Raw genomic sequence first — 9548 nt, forward strand, 5'->3', positions numbered from 1 at the left:
TCCTGTGTTGCAGTTTGACCTTCAGTGTGCTACTTTGACCTTCAGTGTGCTACTTTGACCTTCAGCGTGCTACTTTGACCTTCAGTGTGCTACTTTGACCTTCAGTGTGCTACTTTGACCTTCAGTGTGCTACTTTGACCTTCAGTGTGCTACTTTGACCTTCAGTGTGCTACTTTGACCTTCAGTGTGCTACTTCCTTCCTCTGAATGTGGTTAAAAAGCAGCTCTGCTGTTACTGATTCCAGCCACAGATGGTTACAGCGTCGTCATGGTGATGAATTCACAAACACATGTAGATCAAGCAGAGAGAAGATTTGATATATTTAATGAAAAAACAACAGAAACATGGGGAACACAGGAAGTTGGAACAAAACAGGAGCCGAGTGCAAGAAGGAGGAAACCAGGGAGGAAACATGAAGATCCAATGAGAAAAGAGACGAGTTTAAATAGTGAGCAAAACGCCGGAGCTGATTGGCTAACAGGCTTCAGGTGAGAGTAAACAGAGGAAGTAGAAAGATGAATCTAACTGTAGCAAAGAATAACTAAACAAAGGGAATAAATAAACATAATTATCATAGAATCAGTCAGCAGAAGTGAACTAAAGTGAAACAGAAACAAGGCTGATCTAAACAAAGAACCAGGCAGCACTGGGTTTAATTTGTTTTTTCTCTCCTCTCCCTCGGGATATTTTTTAGTGTTTGCTCTTGAAATGTCTTTCAACATTTGACTTCTTGTTGTTTGCCAGTCTGTCGCCACATATTAAGCAGAAGGTGAACCAGTTTCATCAGCGGTGAAAGCAAAATGATCTGTCCACGTAGCATTAAATGTTCTGCCATCTTCAGAATGTTTCCTTTTCTTGGATTTATTCATGATGTATCTTCCAGGCAAGGGTCAAAAGGTCAATAAATCAGTGAGCTAAATAAACGCGGTCTGCCAGACATGTGGGGTTCGCCAGGAATGCCTGTCGGCGGACATGACGTATATTTTGGTGCTAAAAATGTTCAAAACTTTTGTTTTAATGTTACAAGTTTACCATAATCTTCAGATTTAGAAATTTATTTTGAAATGATTTTAATTCATAATTTTTTAATGATTTAATTTTAATAAAATATTCTATTTCCCAAAGTCACTGGGAGCCACAACAGAAGGATGAAAGAGCCACACGGGGTCCGGAGCCACTGGTTGCTGACCCCTGACCTAGTGCTAGCATTAGCTAGCATGATATGCTAACGGGGATCGCGGCAGACAGAATATGTGACTGTCGTCATAAGTTGTGTAAGATTTCTTCTTTGAAACAGGATGGAGACTTCAGTAGCTGCTGAACGGTGTAACTTTGTGAAGATTAATAATCATTCAGTCACATTCTGTGTCCCGTAACAGAAGCAAAGCAGTTCGGGACGGAGATCAGAGATCCAGGGAGTCGGAGGCATCCGCTTTACTCAACGCTAACCAATAGGAACACGTCTTACATCACTCAGCTTTAGTTAACGCTGACCAATAGGAACACGTCTTACATCGCTCAGCTTTAGTCAACGCTAACCAATAGGAACACGTCTTACATCACTCAGCTTTAGTTAACGCTAACCAATAGGAACACGTCTTACATCACTCAGCTTTACTCAACGCTAACCAATAGGAACACGTCTTACATCACTCAGCTTTACTCAACGCTAACCAATAGGAACACATCTTACATTCTGAAACACATTTAATTTAAGAACCGGAAGCAAAACTCTTTGAGTTCAGCCCTGAAATGAAGCATCAAGTAAATGTTGAGCCCTGGAAATATGTTAAGAATGTGATAATGTTAAATTAATAGTTATAATTATCTTATTGGGCAAACATTCATGTGATTTAGTATTTAGTTAGAACAATTCATTTGGTTTATGACTGAATATGTGTTCAAACTACTTTATTATTTTTTATTTCATAAATTTCTGTCATGATAATACCCCTTTAAGAAAGACACAATGCATGATGGGAGTTGAAAGTTCATGACCTGTGGATATATACGAAAAAAGAGAAAACTACACTGTATGCTGAACTGTGGATTTTGTTTAATAAAGTTGCACAAAAGCAAAGATCTGAGTTTTTTAGTTCTCAACAAAAAACTTCAGACATGCGCAAATAAAAGTTTATGTTCTGCAAATAACTTTGTCACTTCATCAAACAAAAATTAATGATTTTAATTAAAAAAACAATAGCTTTTAAACCATTTTTTTGTTTAAAAAAATTATTACAATTCAAAAAGTTTTGACCACAGTTTCATTTTTTAATTGAGATTAAAAAAAATTGTTTGAAACAATAAAATTATTGCAAATCCAAAAGATTTGATCACAATTTTACTTTTTAAAACACACACACACACACACACACACACCCCTACACACACTCTCTGATTAATGAAACATTATCTAGTGGTGTCAGCGGCTCGTTTCATGGATTTTTAACGGTTATGCTGAGACACAGAACAGCTGCAGAACCAGAACCAGAACCAGAACCAGGCTTCATGGTCCACTGGGCTCTGATCTCTGGTGATGGTTGGAGACGGTACCATCAACAGAACCTGCCAGGTTCTGGTGTTTAGCAGAAATCTGACAGAGAATATTTTAATGAAGCAGGATGGAACCAAACCAACACCAGAATCTGGACCAGGACCAACACAGAGACTGAACCCAGTAACACGACCCGGTTCTGGTCCAAATCTCCACAGAGCTCCAACTAACAGGAAAACTCAGCAGAAGATTCTGTTGAAAACCAGAGGAAGACGAGCTGAAGGGGATCAGAACCAGAACCAGACGGAACCGACCCACACGGAGTCGAACCAGAACCATCTGACCACATGCTGCAGCAAGAAGTGACTCGCTGTTCTTCTCAGAACCAGAACCAGCAGCTGGTTCTCAACAAACTGGACCAGAACCACAGAGGAACATCTGGATCCATTCCAGAACTGGATCCATTCCAGATGTTCCTCCCACCACCAGAGGAAGGAAAACACTGTGTGTGTCTCTGTGTGTGTCTCTGTGTGTGTGTGTGTGTGTGTGTGTGTGTGTGTGTGTGTGCAGCAGAGCAGCAGCTGAACCTCCTTCATTCCTGCTCTAACGGCTCCCAGATGTTGGAGGAGGAAATGTACTGGGAGTTCTGGGATCCATCATCCACCCGCTGGTAGGCGGGGCTTTAGTGATGATGATGATTCTCACCTCCATCCTCAGTTCTGGCCTCTGAGGGATTTTGGGTCAGAACCCATCACCCTGCTGGCTGAAAGGCATCATGGGAAACGTAGGAAAGCTGCAGCAGGTCAGAGTGACATCACTTCCTGCCTGAACAGAGGCGGGACTGAGGGAGGGGTCGGAGGTCGCTGACCTTACAGCTGGTTACCATGGAGACGGCAGGGAGGCTGAAGGATTTCCCTCTGAGAGAGAGGATGAACTTCTAGGAGGAGTAGATCTATGACTGGTAGGTTTAGATCTATAACATCTAGAATTTATGTTTGGTTCTGTTTATAAAACTAATAAATAAAAATGTTAGAATATATTTCTGTTGTTTTGTTTTACCAGCACAGTGGGCCGGGTCCAAAGTGTCCAGCGCCTTGGACCGGAATGAACCGGATCAAACCGGATCGGATCGGTTTGATCCATCATCCTGGGCTCAGAAGATCCAGACAAACAAACTAAAATCTTTTTATATTTAAAAAGTCCTGGAAAAGTTCTGATCCGTTTCAGAACCTCAGGAGTTTTTATTTTCTGTGTTTCATTAAATTTTATAATCTTTTATTTGCTGCAGAGCAGAAAAATAAATCATTTACCATCAAAGTGTTTTGTTCTTGGTGGTTCCGACCCGAACCGCAGAGCCTGACTGGGTCAGGATGCTGAGGTCAGAGGTCACAGGAAGCTGCAGACTGACTGGGACACGAACAGGAAGTGACATCAGAACATCAGCCCAACGGTTCTGCTGGAATGGGACTGGACCCGGACAGAACCAGAACAAACTGAGGAAATACCAGAGGAAAAGTCCAGAAATATGAAACTAGAAGCTGCTTGAAACTTTCTGGATCTAGAACCAGAGGTTCTGGACGGGTAACTGGGTCAGAACCGAACTGTGTGGTAACAGTTCTGGTCATCTGATTACTGTTACTGTGGAACAGTCAAAGTACCGATGTGTGTTAATTAGAGGTTCAGATGATACACAGCTCTACATCATGATGTCAGCAGGTGACCTTTGACCCTATCCAATCACAGAACTGAGTAATTTGAGGATGAGACAAAACTTACTGAGACTGAGAGGAATGATCTAGAGTTATAGATCTAGAGTTATAGATCTAGAGTCACCTTCAGTTGTTCCACTTGTAAACCAGCGATCAGGCTGACCTCTGACCTCTGACCTGAACCTTCAGAGTGGGCCTGCAGAACATTTCCAGGACTAAAGATCTGCTGCCTTTCAGACCTCTGGTTCTGGTTCTAGTTTGCTCAGCAGAACCAGAACCAGAACCCAACAGGACCGTCTCAGACCAGCTGGTGATTAAAGATGGCGCCTGATGGACCTGCTGAAGCTCAGATCAACTTCATGGTTCTGATTTGCTGTGAGAATCCTGAAGGTTCATCACATGACCTGAAGCCCCGCCCACCAGCCAACCTCATTAATTATTCATGAAAGGGGAGGAGTCAGAGTGTCACTGTTTTAGCTGTTCACATGATATACAAGTTTTAGACCTGCGGCACAATCACATACACACACACACACACACCGTCTGCTGCTGGTTTAAAGCAGCTCTGGTTCTCACAGGGTGTGTGTGTTTGTGTGTGCCAAGAACTCACACACCCTGTTTCCCATCAGAAGCGACCAATTGACATGTTTGTTTACTAGACTCTAGTGCAGAAACAACTACAAACGCCACACCAGCAAAAGGTAAGTTCGAATTTATTTGTGACCAGCAGCGGGAGGGGGGGAGGGGGGGCAGACAGGTGGACGGAGCATCCACTGGGGGTCGATGGGTGGACAGGTAGGCGAGCGTGTTGAGCGAGGGGGGGGTGATCCAGCAACGAAGGCGGACGGACAGGAAACGGAGCCAGGCAGGAGACGGGGAACGGCTGTGAGCAGGAGCCGCGTGGAGCCGGACGAGAGGCCAAACCAGACCCTCTTACGGACCAGGAACGAGGATTACTTCGGAACGAGGACTCTTTGACCAGGAACGGGAACTCACTGGAAGCGTAGAACCATCTGGCAGCGCTATCAGGATCCGGCTTCTATAAAAACGCTCCTCCTGATGAATAGATGAGCTCCAGCTGGCCACTCCTGTCCGACACGCCCTGCAGGAGAGAGGGTAGGAGACAACACACACTCACAGCACCGCTTCGTGGACATGACACCAATCAGAAGAGCTGGAATCAGCCGTGACCTCTGACCCCGGCCCTCTGGCTAGTTCCTCATCAGTCCAAACTTTTGACCTGAGCTGTGGTCAGAGGTCAGCAGGTCAAAGGGTGAAATTCCTGCCTGAGCCTCTCAGCAAGGCAGCGGCGCTGAGCTGCAGGTCCGGTCGGGTCCGGATCACCAGAACCACTGAAAAGTATTCACACCCCCAGAGCCTCTGACTTTAATATCCGATCAATAATCAATAACTGATTTACTTCAGATAAATAATAATCTGCTCTAATCTGAACTCTGCATTTTAATCTGGTTTAGATTATATTTCATAATTCTGTCACAAGCAGAACATTTAACCTCCAAACATGAAAAAATGATTCATAACCAAGTTATTAAAATACAAACACCGAGGAACGAGTTTCATAAAAACATCCTGAATATTTTCATTCATGTTTCTGATATTGGTGCCAATCAATGCTGCTGATCAATGCTGCTGATCAATGCTGCTGATCAATGCTGCTGATCAATGCTGCTTATCAATGCTTTCATCCTTTCAGAACCTCCAGATCAAAAATGTTTCTGCTTTTTTGTTCAAATAATAATAATAATAATAATAATAATAATAAAAAATCTACATTAAAACATTTAAAACTTTTGTCTTAAATGTTTATAATAATTATAATAATTTTTTCTGAATTGAACCTAAACTATGTCTTAATTTGTTTCTATTCAGTTTTTCTGGATTTTATTTTTTTAACCCTGAAGTGAAACTTTGTTTCTGTAATAAAATAGAATAGAATAAAATAGAATAGAATAGAATAGAATAGAATAGAATAAAATAGAAGTACTTTATTCATCCCAGCAGGGAAATTATTAATACCTTTTCTGTCCAGAGGGGGCGCCACCAACTACAGTTAAAGTGAGAGAAGTTTTTAATATCGATTATTGATTCTGGCTCTAAAACATCTTGAAATGTTTCTGTTGAGAAATTAAAGATCATAAATTAAATAAATCCGTTTAATTAGATCTGATTGGCTGAACCATCAGATGTTTGATTTATGTTTCAGAAACTGGGTCAGGAAATAAAAATAATCACCGAGCTGAACTTTACAGGAAGAACCAGAACCAACTGGAGCTCTGGGAGGTTCTGTGTGTGATTCGGATCTGTCCAGGACTCAGAACCGGTACATAGTGACAAGAGAGATACCAACATCATCGTGATCTTCAGCCGGTCCGGACCGTCTCCATGGCAACGGTCAGAGGGCGCCCTGCAGGTAGGATAAGGAACAGGTCACCTAAAGGTCATTGTGGGTCACGACGTCTCTGAGGACCCAGAAGAACCAGCTGGTACCAGCTGCTCTGACCCGGCGTGATGGAACCGGACCAGAACCACAAGATGAAGGTTCTGCTCCTCCTCAGCAGCTCCAGAACCCTCTAGGTTCTGTTGTGGTTCTTGGGTTCTGTTCAGACCTGATGCAGAACCATGAAGCTGATGATGTGAACACGGACTACGGTACCGGTACCGGTACCGGGTCGGGTCAGGACAACTTGCTGAAGGTTCTCTTTAAATGATCTTAGAGTCGAATCTGTTCTGGTTCAGCCGACAACCTTCCTGCAGCAGAACCGGACCGGTACCGGTGGACCTCAGCGTCCCAGTGAGCAGCAAGAGAGGTGAGATTCTGCTGGTTCTGTTGGACCCGCCAGAGAATATCAGCATGAAAACTGACCGTGTCCATTTTAAATAAAAAGTATGAATAAAATCCCAGCAGATTCTCTTCCTGAGAGGAAAACCAGCGTTTTATTTCCCATCATCCTTTGCTTCTCTTCATCATCTTCATCCTCAGAAATTCAAACCACAGAACTAAATTCATGCAGTTTCTTCTCTCCTCATAACTCCTGGAGAAATCAGCAGCTGAATGAACTGCAGCATCACCTGCTGCAGCATCAGGCTGGTCCACTGGTCCAGCAGCAGAGAGTTTCTGGTCACCTGCTGCTGTAGGAACCATAAAAACACAGAGGCTCCACCTGAGATACAGAAACACACACAGAAACACACACACACCTTCCCTCTCAGCTCCATCCTCCTGTTTCTCAGTTTTTCTTCCTTCTCGCCTCATTAAAGTGAAACGTGGTTCAGACTCTCAGTCTGCAGACGGAACCGAACCGAACTGGACCGAACTGGACCGGAGCTCCAGTCAGGAGGTTCTCTCTGCTGAGCCTCTGGTTCTGATCCGGAGTCTGAACCCTGACTGCAGGTTCTGGTCTGACCCACATGTGGCCTGGTTTGTGTGTTCAAATCAGAGCAGCAGGTTCTGGTTCTGGTATTGATGGGCCGGGTCGGGTCATGATGAGGCTTTACCGGCTCAGTGGAGGAGGCTGTTCTGGAGGTTCTGAAGAGACCCGGTCCGGTCCAGTTAGCCTGAGCCTGACCCGGTTCTTCTCCTGCCTCACCTGAAGGAGGAACCAGAACCAGCAGAAGGTTCTGTAGAACCGGTCCGCTCTGGGTCCTGAAGAGAAGCTGAGAGCTCAGACTCTGGTTACCACGGTAACCCCTCTGACCTTTGACCCTTGCATGTCGGGGAGTGTCGGTGGTGATTGAAGTGGACCGGCTGTTGGACCCACAGAATTCTGAGCGGTTCTGACCCAGATGGTTCCTGGTTCTGCAGGATTAGCAGGAACACGAAGAGTTAAAGTAGCTAAAAACAGGCAGATTAAATCAAATAAACCGTTAATCAATAACAGCTGATCACTGATCACTGAGGAAACAAACAGGAAGAGGAGCGTCTGGTCAGGACGACTCCTGAACGCCTCCTGGTGAGGAGTTCAGGTCCCACCAGGAGGAGGGGAAAACCGGGACACGCTGGAGGGACGATGTTCCTCTGCTGGCCTGGGAACGACTCGGGATTCACAGGGTGGATCTGGAACAAGAGGCTGGAGGGAAGACTGGGCCTCCTTAGACTGATGACCCTGGATAAGAGGATGGATGGAAACAGGAAGTTAAAATCTGTTAAAACATAAATTTATCAGATCAGAACCAAAGTCTGAGACAGAAAACAGAAAACCAACGAACAGATCAGAGACAGAAACAAAACGAAGGAAACAGAAACATTAGCATCATGCTAACCACAGCGGCTTTGCATCATGCTAACATGGCAGCATTAGCATCATGCTAACATGGCAGCATTAGCATCATGCTAACCATGGCAGCATTAGCATCATGCTAACATGGCAGCATTAGCATCATGATAACCATGGCAGCATTAGCATCATGCTAACATGGCAGCATTAGCATCATGCTAACCATGGTAGCATTCATAGGTGATTATCAGCAGAGAACAGGAAGGCAAAAAGAGCACAGTAACATGGTAGCTAATGCTAATGAAGCAGGTGTAGCTTACCAGGAGTCTTAGTTTCTTTTTTACTGTCGCCATCAGCAGCTTATCACCATGGCAACCCAAAACATCCCCACATTTCATAACATCCAGAGCTCCACAGTTTAAGGTGGAATGAAACGCGGCCCGTTAATTTAAGGTGGAACCAGAATGTGACCCATTAATTTAAGGTGGAACCGGAATGAGACCCGTCAATTTAAGGTGGAACCGGAATGAGACCCGTTAATTTAAGGTGGAACCGGAATGTGACCCGTTAATTTAAGGTGGAACCGGAATGAGAAACGGAATGAGACCTGTCAATTTAAGGTGGAACCGGAATGAGACCCGTCAATTTAAGGTGGAACCGGAATGAGACCCGTTAATTTAAGGTGGAAACGGAATGAGAAACGGAATGAGACCCGTCAATTTAAGGTGGAACCGGAATGAGACCCGTCAATTTAAGGTGGAACCGGAATGCGACCCGTCAATTTAAGGTGGAACCGGAATGAGACCCGTTAATTTAAGGTGGAACCGGAATGAGACCCGTTAATTTAAGGTGGTACCGGAATGAGACCCGTTAATTCAATAAAAATAAATTTTGATAAAAATCTTCAAGTTCAGAATAAAATGGATCTGAAACTGAAAAACCTTCAGAACCAGGCGGTTCTGTTAGAAGAAGCCAGTCCCAGTCACAACCCACTCAGACCCGGTTGTGGTTCTGGACCGATCCACGGTACCAGGACAGGTTCTGGAGGAGCAGATTCTGGATACCACAGGCTGCCTCACCAGGCTGGGGGATCTAAATCTGTAGAGGGTC

General features: G+C 44.3%; 1 long non-coding RNA gene across 1 annotated transcript; it reads left to right on the forward strand.

Annotated features, from left to right (window-relative positions):
- The first annotated feature begins 8221 nt into the window (after positions 1 to 8221).
- On the forward strand, positions 8222 to 9447 carry LOC116732039 (uncharacterized). Its single transcript, XR_004341698.1, has 3 exons — positions 8222 to 8891; positions 8923 to 9120; positions 9164 to 9447. It is a non-coding gene; the product is annotated as an uncharacterized LOC116732039 (long non-coding RNA).
- Positions 9448 to 9548: the final 101 nt, after the last annotated feature.

The sequence above is a fragment of the Xiphophorus hellerii genome, chromosome 14 (assembly GCF_003331165.1).
Source record: "Xiphophorus hellerii strain 12219 chromosome 14, Xiphophorus_hellerii-4.1, whole genome shotgun sequence".
NCBI lineage: Eukaryota > Metazoa > Chordata > Actinopteri > Cyprinodontiformes > Poeciliidae > Xiphophorus > Xiphophorus hellerii.